Source organism: Microcaecilia unicolor, chromosome 2, assembly GCF_901765095.1.
Source record: "Microcaecilia unicolor chromosome 2, aMicUni1.1, whole genome shotgun sequence".
Lineage (NCBI taxonomy): Eukaryota > Metazoa > Chordata > Amphibia > Gymnophiona > Siphonopidae > Microcaecilia > Microcaecilia unicolor.
The window spans coordinates 102,894,428-102,907,364 of record NC_044032.1 but is presented as its reverse complement, the minus strand read 5'-3'; positions in this window follow the sequence as shown (position 1 = coordinate 102,907,364).

Below are 12,937 nucleotides of genomic sequence, written 5' to 3'. Positions count from 1 at the left end.
ACCCTAATCCAGGTCCCCCTCACCTGTCCCCGTCCTATCCTTGCGAATGATCCCGGGATGTCTCCAATCTCATCTCTATTCCCCTCCTTCCCCCCTCCTCCCTCCCCTTCTCATGCGCCTTGTGGAATGCCCACTCTGCAACAAACTGTCTCTCACCCACGATCTCTTTATCTCTCGCTCCCTTCAACTGCTCGCCCTAACCGAAACCTGGATCTCCCCGGAAGACTCTGCCTCAGTTGCAGCCCTCTGCCATGGAGGCTATCTCTTCTCCCACACGCCCCGCCCAGTTGGCCGCGGCGGAGGCGTTGGGCTACTACTCTCACCCTCCTGTAGTTTCCAACCCCTCCACCTTCCGCAGTCTCACTGCTTCTCATCCTTTGAAGCCCATTCCATCCGGCTATTCTACCCGCTACCACTCAGAGTGGCAGTCATTTACCGCCCCCCTGATAAATCCTTCCCTTCCTTCCTTACCGATTTTGATGCTTGGCTCTCTGTCTTTCTTGACCCCTCATCTCCGTCCCTCATTCTCGGAGACTTTAACGTACATGCTGATGACCTATCCGACCCCCATGCTTCTAAGTTCCTCACCCTAACATCCTCCTTCAACCTCCAGCTGTGCTCCACCACCCCTACTCACAGTGACGGCCATTGTCTTGACCTCGTCCTCTCCTCCTCCGGCTCACCCTCCAATTTCCACGTCTCAGCTCTTCCTCTCTCCGACCATCACCTGATCACATTCACACTTCTTCACCCCCCCTTCACCCCGTCCAACTTTAATCACCATCTCCAGGAACCCCCAGGCTATTGACCCCTCCACCTTATCATCTACTATCTCTAATCTCCTCCCCTCCATCACGTCCTCCGAAACTGTCGACAAAGCGGTCTCCGCTTACAATACCGCTCTCTCCTCTGCTTTGGACACCCTCGCGCCATCCATCTTCCGTCCCACAAAATGCACCAATCCCCAGCCCTGGCTGACTCCTTGCATCCGTTACCTTCGCTCCTGCACCCGATCCGCTGAGCGCCTCTGGAGGAAATCTCTTTCAGACTTCCTCCACTACAAATTCATGCTATCCTCCCTCCACTCCTCCCTATTCCGTGCAAAACAGGACTATTACACCCAACTGACCGATTCTCTCAGCTCCAACCCTCGTCGTCTCTTCACCACCCTTAACTCCCTCCTAAAAGTGCCCCCCGCTCCTACTCCCCCTTCTCTCTCTCCTCAATCACTGACCGACTATTTCCGCGACAAAGTGCAAAAGATCAACCTTGAGTTCACGACCAAGCCACCACCTCCTCTTCACCCTTTAACCCTCTCCCTCAACCAACCTACCCAGGTCTCTTTCTCCTCTTTTCCTGAGATCACCGAGGATGAAACTTCCCGCCTTCTTTCCTCCTCGAAATGCACCACCTGTTCCTCTGATCCCATCCCCACCAACCTACTCAACACCATCTCCCATACTGTCACCCCCGCCATCTGTCGCATCCTCAACCTCTCTCTCTCCACTGCAACTGTCCCTGACACCTTCAAGCACGCCGTTGTCACACCTCTCCTCAAAAAACCTTCACTTGACCCTACCTGCCCCTCCAACTACCGCCCCATCTCTCTTTTACCCTTCCTTTCCAAAATACTTGAGCGCGCCGTTCACAGCCGCTGCCTTGATTTTCTCTCCTCTCATGCCATCCTCGATCCACTTCAATCCGGTTTTCGCCCTCTGCACTCGACTGAAACGGCACTCTCTAAAGTTTGCAATGACCTGCTCCTGGCCAAATCCAGAGGTCACTACTCCATCCTCATCCTCCTCGATCTTTCCGCCGCGTTTGACACTGTCAATCATGATTTACTTCTTGCCACGCTGTCCTCTTTTGGGTTCCAAGGCCCTGTCCTCTCCTGGTTCTCCTCTTATCTCTCCCACCGCACCTTCAGGGTACACTCCCATGGATCTTCCTCCACTCCCATCCCACTATCTGTTGGAGTTCCCCAGGGATCTGTCCTTGGACCCCTTCTCTTCTCAATCTACACCTCTTCCCTGGGCTCGCTGATCTCGTCTCATGGTTTTCAGTATCATCCTTATGTTGATGACACCCAGCTATACCTCTCCACACCTGACATCACCGCGGAGACCCAGGCCAAGGTATCGGCCTGTTTATCCGACATTGCGGCATGGATGTCCAACCGCCACCTGAAGCTGAACATGTCCAAGACCGAGCTCCTCGTCTTTCCTCCTAAACCCACTTCTCCTCTTCCTCCACTCTCTATCTCTGTTGATAACACCCTCATCCTCCCCGTCCCATCTGCCCGCAACCTCGGAGTCATCTTTGACTCCTCCGTCTCCTTCTCTGCGCATATCCAACAGACTGCCAAGACCTGTCGCGTCTTCCTCTTCAACATCAGCAAAATTCGCCCTTTCCTCTCTGAGCATACCACCAGAACTCTCGTCCACGCTCTCATTACCTCTCGCCTTGATTACTGCAACTTACTCCTCACCGGCCTCCCACTCGGCCATCTATCCCCCCTTCAATCCGTTCAGAACGCTGCTGCACGTCTTATATTCCGCCAAAACCGATATACTCATATCACCCCTCTCCTCAAATCACTTCATTGGCTTCCGATCAGATATCGCATACAATTCAAGCTCCTCCTCCTTACCTACAAATGCACTCAGTCTGTGGCTCCTCACTACCTCTCCACCCTCATCTCCCCCTATGTTCCCGCCCGTAACCTCCGCTGACAGGACAAAGCCCTTCTCTCAGTACCCTTCTCCACCACTGCCAACTCCAGGCTCCGCTCATTCTGCCTTGCCTCACCCTATGCCTGGAACAATCTTCCTTTACCCATACGCCATGCCCCCTCCCTACCCATCTTCAAATCTCTGCTTAAAACTCACCTCTTCAATGCTGCCTTCGGCGCCTAACCGCTCAAGAAATATAGAATGCCCCAATCTATCCACCCTATCAGATTAACTGTTCACTCGTCCTCTAGATTGTTCACTTGTCTTTCGATTGTTCTCTTGTCTTTTAGATTGTAAGCTCTTTGAGCAGGGACTGTCCTTCTATGTTTAAATTGTACAGCGCTGCGTAACCCTAGTAGCGCTTTAGAAATGTTAGTTAGTAGTAGTAGTAGTAGATACTGTCTTGGAGAAGACAAGAACATGAAGGAGGTTATTGACTGGTGACTAAGGGCCCTGGAAGCTGGGAAGCCAGGTTGGAGCATCCCCTAGAGTAGATGGTGACCACCCAAGCCCAAATTCTCTCTGCTCTAGGGCATGCAACCATCCATGGGACCCCCCCCCCCCCCCCCCATTTCCCAGGACCTTTAGTCAACCCCACCTTCTGATGCAGCTCCTGCTGCTCTTGGGATCACCTCCTTCCCTCCCATTTTCCCCAAGTGACCCTTTCCCCACCCTTCTCCCCTTTTTGTTAGGTTATTATCCATGTTTTACCTCCCCCTGTATGTTTTTATTTATATCTTATTGTACATATTTTCTTTTATTCACATGACAAAATGTTATTTTTATTATATTATGTAAAAGATTTCAACTGATAATTTATAAAATTAAAAAGTTGACATTCTTATTGATGGTCTGTCTTTTCATCTCAATGTGTATGGCTGCTCTAGTTGATATGAAGGTTCTAAAGCTAGTATACAGGTTTCATGAGCACTTTGAGGAGTGGAAGGGAGAGAGGGATAAGAAGTGCTGTCACAATGTCATATCACATGCATATGTCACTTGCCAGACTAGCTATGGGGTTGTCACGTGGAAGACATATATATGTACCGTACTGCTGAAGGTTATGTTCATTTATAGGGGGGGGGGGGGGTCAAATAATACTTTGTTATCTCAAACACAACAAAGAAATGAACAGTGCAGCAGAATGTAGATACATTAATCAAACAGCTATGTAAGACATGTACATAAGTCAGGATGAAAGGCTGCAATATGAAGGCAGATATTCTTATCTTTAAACAAACCAACCATGAGAATATGAGGAAAAGGTGAACCTGAGCCAAAAAGGTACAAATCCCAGAGTTTCCTGTTGAGCAGGGAGGGAACTGTTATCTCAATCCATGAAGTTCCTAATGGGCTCATTTTCAAAACAGAAGGACACCCATCTTTTGACATAAATCAGAAGATGGACGTCCTTCTCCCAGGGTCGTCCAAATCAATATAATCGAAAGTCGATTTTGGACGTCCCCAACTGCTTTCCGTCGCAGGGATGGCCAAAGTTCAAGGGGGCGTATCGGAGGCTTAGTGAAGGCGGGACTTAGGCGTGCCTAACACTTGGATGTCCTTGACCCATAATCGAAAGAAACAAGGACGTCCCTGACGAACACTTGGTTGACTTTACCTGGTCGTGTTTTTCTTACGATCAAGGCACAAAAAGGTGCCTGAAATGACCAGATGAGTACCAGAAAGAATCAGGGATGACCTCCCCTTACTCCCCCAGTGGTCACTAACTCCCTCCCACCTTCAAAAAATATCTTTCACAATATTGATTGCCAGCCACTATGCCAGCCTCAGATGTCATACTCAGCTCCATCACAGCAGTATGCAGGTCCCTGGAGCAGTTTTAGTGGGTGCAGTGCACTTCAGGCAGACGGACCCAGGCCCATCCCCCCTACCTGTTACGTTTGTGGAGGAAACAGCGAGCACTCCAAAACCCACTGTACCCACATCTAGGTGCCCCCCTTCAGTGATATACAGTTGTGGGTAGTGGGTTTTGGGGGGCTCAGCACACAAGGTAAGGGAGCTATGTACCTGGGAGCAATTTATGAAGTCCACTGCAGTGTCCCCTAGGGTGCCCGGTTGGTGTCCTGGCATGTCAGGGGGACCAGTGCATTAGAAATGCTGGCTCCTCCCATGACCAAATGGTTTGCATGGACGTCCTTGGTTTCGATTAGTACCGAAAATCAGAAACGACCAAGTCTAAGGATGACCAAATTTCAGGATTTGGACGACTCTGACCGTATTATCGAAATGAAAGATGGACGTCCATCTTGTTTCAAAAATACTTTCCCCACCCCTGGATCAGGACGTTTTGTGAGGATGTCCTTATCAAAACTTGGACGTCCCTTTCGAAAATGCCCCTCTAAGTGTTTGAGCTATATATACCATATAGAGAAAGAGTATGAATAATAAATGCTACGCTATATTTTAAACTCAGTAAGTAATTGTGTTCCACGAACAAATCACTGTCAAATAGTTTGAGACTCTATTTTGCCCATCAAATTGTAGTGAATGACAATGCAATAATTAATGGTGTGCAGTAGCTCACAGAAATAAGGCATGAAGAATAACAGAAAACAAACCAAGAAGGCTGAACACTTTTTTGAGGTCATTGTATTCCTATATCAAACTGATTTGGAATTTCTCATCCCTAAGAAATGCCACTCAGAGAAAGCACAGTCCCCAATTTCACTTACTTTTCTTTCTTAAAAAATCAAATAGTATAATTCTCAGCCAATGTGTCTCCCTCATGCTCCACAGGGTTGGGCATGGTGAGGGAGCAATAGGTATGGTGTGAATTGAATCCATTTTTCATGGATATAAGGTTCTGGGTTTTGGTTCCTAGTGCTGGGTCCTGAACTGGCCATACTGGACTGATCAACTATCAGGCTTATTTTTGAAAGAGAAGGGCGCCCACCTTTCGACACAAATCTGGAGATGGGCGTCCTTCTCTCAGGGTCGCCTAAATCGGCATAATCGAAAGCCGATTTTAGGCGTCCCCAACTGCTTCCCATCGCGGGGACGACCAAAGGTCCCGGGGGCATGTCAGAGGCATAGCGAAGGCAGGACTGGGGCATGCCTAATAGATGGGCATCCTCGAGCGATAATGGAAAAAAGAAGGGCGTCCCTGAGGAACACTTGGGCGACTTTACTTGGTCCATTTTTTCTTATGACCAAGCCTCAAAAAGGTGCCCAAACTGACCAGATGACTACCGGAGGGAATCGGGGATGACCTCACCTGACTCCCCCAGTGGTCATTAACCCCCTCCCACCCTGAAAAAAACAACTAAAAATTTTTTTTTGCCAGCCTGAAATGTCATACTCAGGTCCATCAGGTATGTGTGTGTCAGTGGAGGCATAGCTGCCCCCCCCCCCCCCCCACATGGACGACCAAATTTCAAGGGAATGAAGTGGAGGAGTGGTTAGAGCACTGGCCTTGAAATCCAGAGGTGGCCAGTTCAAATCCCACTGCTGCTACTTCTGATCCAAAGTCCAAATAAATAAAGGGGATGTCAGAGGCATAGCAAAGGCATAAACATCCTTCTCACAGAAACATCTACATTTTGGACGTTCTCAACTGCTGTCGCAGGGATGATGAGCACTTGGATGTTTTCACCTGGACTTGTGTTTTTCTAAGGTTGTAGACGGCAATTTATTTAAGGTTGTAGACGGCTATTATACACACAGCTTGCTTAGATGAAGCTGTCTTTGGCATGCTCAGAGCAGCCACGCATAATACTTGGCTGCTCTGCACTGGCTTCCCCTCCTTAGGAAGGAAATTGTGTGCAAATGAGCTAACAGCAAGCAGCTCATTTGCATGCGATTTCCTTCATGCATGCCCGTTCCTTTCCAAATCGCTAAGGGATTGGTAAGGGAAGGGCTTTTTCCATTCAGTTAGTGCATCTGGCTGAAGGTAAGGGAGCTATATACCTGGGAGCAATTTGTGAAGTCCACTGCAGTGCCCCCTGGGTGCCCGGATGGTGTCCTGGCATGTGAGGGGGACCAGTGCACTATGAATGCTGGCTCCTCCCATGACCAAATACCTTGCATTTCGCCGGGTTTGAGATGGCCGGGCCCGGTTTCCATTATGGCCGAAAACCGAAGCTGGCCATCTCTAAACCCGGTGATCTCAACATTTGACCTAAATGTTGAGATTTAGCCGGCACCAACCGTATTGTCGAAAGAAAAGATGGCCGGCCATCTTTATTGAAAATACGGTTTGCTCCGCCCCTTTGCGGAGTCGGCACCCGAAGATGGCTGACCATCTATTTGGCCGGCACCATTCGATTATGCCCCTCTATGTTACTATGTTACTGTAAGCATCTTCTACATTGGGAAGCCATATCTTGTCAGACCAGCAGGTAGAAGTTTCTATAATTGGGAAAGCTTCCTCAAAGCTATAGGGTGGAGCATCACACAATTATATGAGGGGCCCTCATCAAAGCCTGTCCCCCTTCCTATTGCTGTCTCCATTCAGTGGCCTACTGCTAACTCGATCTCAGCTGTAGCAAGGGGGTGAGTACTGGGCTTTGCTCTCTCCACCACATGTCCTCATCTTTTGTAGCACAGAGATTCATGGGTTGCAAACAGTCTTACAATAGGAGAGAGACAGAGCTGCTAAATCTTGAAAATGTTATGAGAAGGAAGACTCTTTGCCTTATAAACTTTCCTAAATTACCATTAGTAGCACCATTAATTACCTTTAAAAATATTTGCAAGAAGCAGAAGTACTTAAAGTTGTGAACGTAAGACTAAGAGTAGCCATACTGGGTCAGACCAATGGTCCATCTAGCCCAGTATCCTGTTTTCCAAACAGTGGCCAAGCCAGGTCACAAGTACCTGGCAGAAACCCAATTAGCAGCAGCTACCTGTCCTGGGAAAAGCAGTTGCTTCCCATGTCTATCTCAATAGTAGACTATGGCCTTTTCCTCCAGGAATTTGTCCAAACCTTTTTAAACCCAGATACGCTAACCGCTGTTACTACACCCTCTGGCAAAGAGTTCCAGAGCTTAACTATTCGTTGAGTGAAAAAATATTTCCTCCAATTTGTTTTAAAAGTATTTTCATGTAACTTCCTCGAGTGTCCCCTACTCTTTGTACTTTTGGAACAAGTAAAAAATCGATTTACTGCTACTCATTCTACACCACTCATGATTTTGTAGACCTCAATCATGTCTCCCCTCATCCATCTCTTTGCCAAGCTGAAGAGCCCTAATCTCTTTAGCCTTTCCTCATATGAGAGGAGTTCCATCCCCTTTATCATTTTGGTTATTCTTCCTTGAATCTTTTCTAATTCCGCTATTTTTTTTTTTAGATATGGTGACCCCGTGAAGGGGCAGGGAAACCCGTATTATCGAAACAAGATGGACATCCAGTGGCGTAGGAAGGGGGGGTGGGGCGGTCCACCCCGGGTGCACGCCGCTGGAGGGGGTGTCGGCTCCGCTGGTTCCCTGCTCCCTCTGCCCCGGAACAGGTTACTTCCTGTTCCGGGGCAGAGAGAGCAGGGAACCAGCGGAGCTGACGCAGCTCCAGAGATGTGCACTCGGGGGCGGATCGGCCCTCTCGCCCGCCCCTCGCTTCCTAATTCAAGTAAGAATGCGCTCCGGGGGGGAGGGTGCACGCCGAAGGGGGGGGGGGCGCCGTGCTGCACCCGGGGGGAGGGGGGAGGTGTGCAGCTAGGGTAGGAGTGGATAGTTGTGACTGAAACAAGTCTAGCCAAAAATATCTTAATTTTGGCTCTCTATGTTTTCATGTTGTTCCATTATTGCAGAAAAACATCTATCTTTTGGTGCTGCCCATGTCCCACCCAAAACCTCACCCCCTTGATATTTGGATGAACTGTGGAGCAAAATGACTAAAGTTAGGGGGTTGAAAATTGTAACATGGAAGTTTTTCAGAGAAAAATGTCCTTCTGCTACCTTATGACTGTTTTGTTTTGAAGGTGAGCAGCAGAATGTTCAATCTGAGCCTGGAATATGAAACATGACAGTTTCTCATTCAATACTTGGAAGACCTTCCTAGTACTCAAAGAAGGAAAGTGCTGGCATAAATGCAGAGCTGCCAAGGGGTCCTGATTTTTGAGAGGGAGATTTTAGTTCATGTCCCCACCCAGCCCCATCTCACTTTGCCTTGGTCCTGCCTACTTTATCTCATAGCGCCACCCATGGCACTCCTCAATCCCAAGGCCATTCCAGAAGATATTTTATTTACACCAGTGACAGAAAGGACACCAAGGGTAAGAGGGAGTGGTTCAGCTCACTCTATTACAACCCTATCCAGCATGTATTCCCCCTAGGAGCATAACTGCAAGGGTGCCTAAACTCCAACCACACACTTTTTGAGTGTAAACCCACTCCAAAATTGTGGCACTGGTTGAGTTGTTGGTGGAGATGCCCAAGCCCCACTAGATGAAGATGTCCACTGCATGAGCCCCCTACCATGCTGTTTAAGCAGTACAGCAGCCGGCAGCATGCTTCAGCTGCCAATGCCAGCCCTCCTGCATAGGCTCAGTTCAGGCACTTGAAAATGGAAAATAAGATTACACATTTTTTATTGGACTAGCCTAATACCTTTTTCAATTAGCTTTCAGAGGCCAAAACTTCCTGTCTCAGGTCAGATCAGGACAGTATACTGCTGTTATGGTATCCTCTCTTGACCTAAGGAAGGAAGTGTTGGTCTCTGAAGACTAGTCAAAAATGTATTAAAATTAGTCCAATATAAAGGTGTCATATTTTGTATTTTATTTGTATTTATTAACCTTTATTAACATAGCTACCACATTACTTTATCCTAAATTAAAAATAAAATGATTTGCTTTAACTTTGTCTGGTCATTTACTTTTTCTAATTGTGTTTGTCCCAGTCTCTTGTTTCTGTTTCCTTCGTCTACTCTTAACTCTCTTGCCAGGGTTTCCTATCCATTTCACATTTTTCTCTCTCCTTTTTCTTTCAGTTTTCTTCAATTTATTTCTCTGCCTCTCTGTCCAGATTTAATTCATTCTTAATATCCAGTCTAATTTCTCTCTTTTTACTTAATCTACCTAAGACTTTTCATCCTTTCCTCACCCGTGTTCCCTCCTATGCCCCTTGCTCTTATTAGCCAGTCTTTCACTAACTCTATCCTCTTCCCCTTTCCATCCAGCATCTCCCCTTTCCCTACCCTTCCATCCAGCATCTTCCCTCTTTCTCCCCATCCTTCTAATGTCTCATTCTTTCTCTCTGTATCCTTCCATCCAGTGTCTTCTTTCTCTCAGTACCCTTCAATCTACCGTCTTCCTTCTCCCTACCTTTCTATCTGGCATCTTCCCTCTTTCTCTCCCCATCCTTCCATCCAGTGTAGCCATCTCTCTCCTCTTCCTTCCATCCAGTGTCTCTCTCTCTCTTTTCCATTCAGCATGTCCTCTCTCCTCATCCTTCCAGTGTGTACCCTCTATTTCTCTGCATCCTTCTATCCATCTCCCCTCTTTCTCTCTCCATCCTTCCAGCCAGGGTCTTCCCCTTTCTCCCCAGCCCTTTTCCAGTCTCCCCCTTTCTCTCTCTCTACCCCTCTTCCATCCAGCATCCCCACTCTTCTATCTTTTTCCTCCCCTCTCTCCATTCAGCATCTCCTGCCTCTCTCTTCACACCCCCTCCCCTTCCCCCCCTTACATGGCATCATCTCTTTCCTGGCCACTGCTGCTTCTCCCGATGAGCAGCAGTGGCCGTGGGAAAACAACAAAGTAGCAGACGCGGGGTTAGAGCCTTCAGGCATGCGCTGTCAGCTCTGCAAGTCCTCTGCCCCGAACGGGAAGTTGACATTACCAGGAGCAGGGGACCAGCAGAGCAGCACAAGACTGAAGGCTATGGCCCCACGCTTGCTGTTTCGCCACTGCTGCTGCTCATTAGGAGAAGCAGTAGCGGTGATGAGAATGTCTCAGAGCTAAGTGGGAGAATTTCTCACTTTGGCGGGAGTACAGATGACCCACCAAAGCGGGTGTCTCCTGCCCAATGCGGGAGACTTGGCAGGTCTGTAAATGTAACAGCCTAGGCAGGGTGTTCATCTGATTAAATAGATCCTCCCTCCCTCAGTTAAAGGCATATCCATCCACAGCCTCAGATCTGCCTGAATCTTAAGGACTGGGGTGAAATTAACCTTAAAAGTGTCATGCAATCTGCTAAGAATAGAAATACCTAAATATATTCCAAGACCCCATTGTAGGAGTAAACTAGTAATCACACTGACCTCTGCTGGACAGTGTAGGATAAGAAGTGTATAAACCAAAACACTGGATGTATTAGAATCACATCTCCTTACGTAGCTGTTCTGAGCTCAAATTCTTTCTAAGATATGTTTACTAAGAAACTACAAAGACATATGTGACTACTACTACTAATAAAAGAAAGGTTTATTTACAAAGGCAGAATATAAAATGGCATGTAATAGAGGAAAAGATTTGCATAAGAAAATTCATATTTCCATACAGCAAATGGCAAATAGATGCAATCAACTGGACTGAATATACACTCCCTGTGATAATCACCAGTTTCCTACAACCCCGGGTGTTCCCAGCCCTTTAGTAAATTAATTATGCAATCTTGTAGGCAGCTGGCTTGGCAGGCGAGTGTCCCTGGAGAGTAGCCATGTTCTCGGTGTTCAAGGTAGCAGTCTTAAGTGATCCTTGAGATCTCTCCAGCTTGCTAAAGTGCTGAGGCTATCAGTGTCCAGGATCCCAGTATATATATTCCAGAATTATCAAAATTAAGTTTATGTTCAATCACCACTCCAAATGTATTCAGCAGCTGCATTAACACTAGACCTGAAGTACCTAGCTGACTCAAAAATAGCAATGTATAATCCGCATAAATTCATATTTTGTGTTCTATCCCCTCAACCTTGAACCCAGTAATTCTGGAGGACTATCTAACACTTTGGGTCAGAAGCTCAATAGTCAAATTTAATAACATAGGGGATATCAATATCATTCTTATTAACCACTGTTTTCCCTAAACGTGGAGTCCAATGTGGTGTACAAAGATACAAAATACAGAATTCAGAAATTACAACATCAGATATTAATATCCTTAATCAAGCAAAATTAACTCATACTTAAGTACTGTAGAGACAAAAACAGAAATCTAGCACAGGGCATCCTTGCCTAGTTCCTCAGTGAATAGAGAATGGTGCAGAAAGTACCCCATGAATAAGTCTAAATCTGTGAAATACATGCAAGGCCAATATCCATCACAGGAACTCTGCAGGGAGAACCTGGCATGGGGTATGGACCTTCTCGTCCCTCTGACTCACATATTCCCTCTCTCTCTCTCTCTCTCTCTCTCCCTCTTTACCAACAATCACAAATTCCTGAATCTGAGTCTGAACACTGGTCCTATGCTATGAATGGTGTCACAGTATATGGTGGGATAAGATACTTAAGAAAGGAGGCAATTCAAAGTTACAGTTACTCACATCAAGCCCCTGTCATTGCTTTAAAATGGCTATAAAAGACACTACAAGAAAAACTCCTGTCGGCTGAAATACCCAGCCAGGTTCTGTCATCCAGTAAGACAATCACTAGCATTAATCAATCCAATCTTTCATATGAGTGAAATCTGGATACTATAAAGGATGGATATTTCAATATAAACCCTGCACCTCCAGTCCTGTATCACGCACTCTCAATTCCCCAGCAACAGAGCAAAGGTATTTCGCCTCAGAACTCACTATACAAAGGAAGAGTAGGATGGAATAACAGCTTCAACAAGTACATTTTTAGACTCCATGCCCTTCCTGTTTATGTCTTGCAGTTGCCTGTGGCAGTCATAACCAAAAGGAAAATTTTGAGTAGGCCTTCAGGGAAAACGGGTGGGCATGAAATGCCCTTTCTGCCCCGCTCTCAGTTCCTTCCCCATCCCCCCTCCCTGGGATCCCCACAACTCAAAATATAAATACCTGAGAATGCACAGGGTGAAAAGGGGGGGGGGGAGGGGTAAAGAGTAATGGATTTGATACTGCCTTTCTGTGGGTACAATGAAAGTGTTTTACATACATTATATGCAGGTGCCGGCATCAGCAGCTCAGGAATGCTGCTGCCGAATGCCGAGCTCGGCAACAGAGAGTTCTGGGCTCCTTCAGAGGAGGTCTTCTGCTGGTGGGGTTGGGGAAATCCCTGACAACTACAGCAAGAGTGTGCCACTGCTGGATGGGCCCCTGCCCACCCGTAGCTACGCCAC